We start from the raw sequence: 1,385 nt of genomic DNA, 5'->3' as shown, positions 1-1,385 counted from the left end.
TGTGTGAATAATGTGGCTCATATTATGATGTGGATTGCCTGGAATTTATAAATTACTTTGGATAGATATTTTAATAATATTAATTTGTAATCTATGAACATTGGCAGTCTTTCTGCTAATTCTGCCTACTTGAGTTTCTCTCATTGATGTTTTGTAATATTCATTGTAGGGAAACCATGGCCAAGTAGGAATCCTTTCTACATGGGATAGCATATGTGCTTTTTTAAAATGTTTATTTACTTATTTATGTGAAAGGCATAGTTACACACACGCACACATGCACACACACACACAGAGTCTTCCATCCGTTGTTCATTCCCCAATGGGCCGCAACAGCCAGGGCTGTACCAATCTGAAGCCAGGATCTAGGAGCTTCCTCCAGGTCTCCCACATGGGTGCAGGGACCCAAGGACTTGGGCCATCTACTGCTTTCCCAGGTCATAGCAGAGAGCTTGATTGGAATTGGAGCAGCCGGGAATTGAACCAGCGCCCATATGGGATGCCGGCACTACATGTGGTGGCTTTACTCGCTATGCCACAGCGCTGGCCCCTTATTTTTCCCCATTCCATCTCCATTTGATGTCAATCAAAACATACCATTGGCCATTTAGTTAAAAAAAAAAAAAGGAGAGAGAAAGAAAAGAAAAAATGCAATATGCTTGTGCACATACACCAGTTACTTTATGTACAATAAAGGAATGGGGAGGGGAAATGAAAGAATAGAGAAAACTATGCTGTAGTAGTCAGGATGTGATGGAACCCAATCGCAGTTTTCTAGCTGAGAATATGTTCTTGGTCTGTAAGGACAGAGTTCTGGAGTAAAGCAGCAGGTCTCCTTTTCAGTAGACCCCACCCATCTGCTGCTGGAACACATCAATCGTATCTTCTTCCTCCATTTCCAACTGTGCAGGTGTGTCTGATTTATTCATTGGCTGCTCATCAAATCAGAATCTGATCTGCCTCACTGACAAACACTGTCGTTCACAATAGGCTTTCGTTAGTTTACTAAGTGGTCTTAATCTTAAACTGCACCATAGAACCACCCTGCCCCGTCACCTTCAAATTAATATGGTATTTGCTCTCAATCTTGACTCCTTCCTTGGGCTTTTCGCCAGCCATGGATAGTGCTGGAGTCTCTTCAGCTGTCGCTTCACAAAAGAGGCACCAGGTCCACACCAATGGAGCACACAAGCAGCACCAGGAGTGGCAGAAGAAGGAGGTGACAGTGGTGGAGGAAGGAGAGGGTGCACACATGTCTTGCACTCCCTCTCCCCACCCTACTAGTAACATTAGTTCTTAGCAGTCTATTATCATCTGCTTTTTCAAAATCTGCCTCATTCTCTTAGACACATGTGCAATTTTTCATGGAATACTAGATCACACTT

At 43.2% G+C, this 1,385-nt stretch overlaps 1 pseudogene; it reads right to left on the bottom strand.

Annotated features, from left to right (window-relative positions):
* Nucleotides 1–839: 839 nt before the first annotated feature.
* LOC149123813 (small ubiquitin-related modifier 2-like) lies at nucleotides 840–1,119 on the bottom strand (annotated as a pseudogene).
* Between the last annotated feature and the right edge of the window lie 266 nt (nucleotides 1,120–1,385).

This window comes from Oryctolagus cuniculus, chromosome 10 (genome assembly GCF_051225735.1).
Source record: "Oryctolagus cuniculus isolate XC-2025 breed Fujian yellow rabbit chromosome 10, ASM5122573v1, whole genome shotgun sequence".
NCBI lineage: Eukaryota > Metazoa > Chordata > Mammalia > Lagomorpha > Leporidae > Oryctolagus > Oryctolagus cuniculus.
The sequence above is the reverse complement of the archived record's forward strand: the minus strand, read 5'-3'. Positions and strand labels throughout refer to the sequence as shown.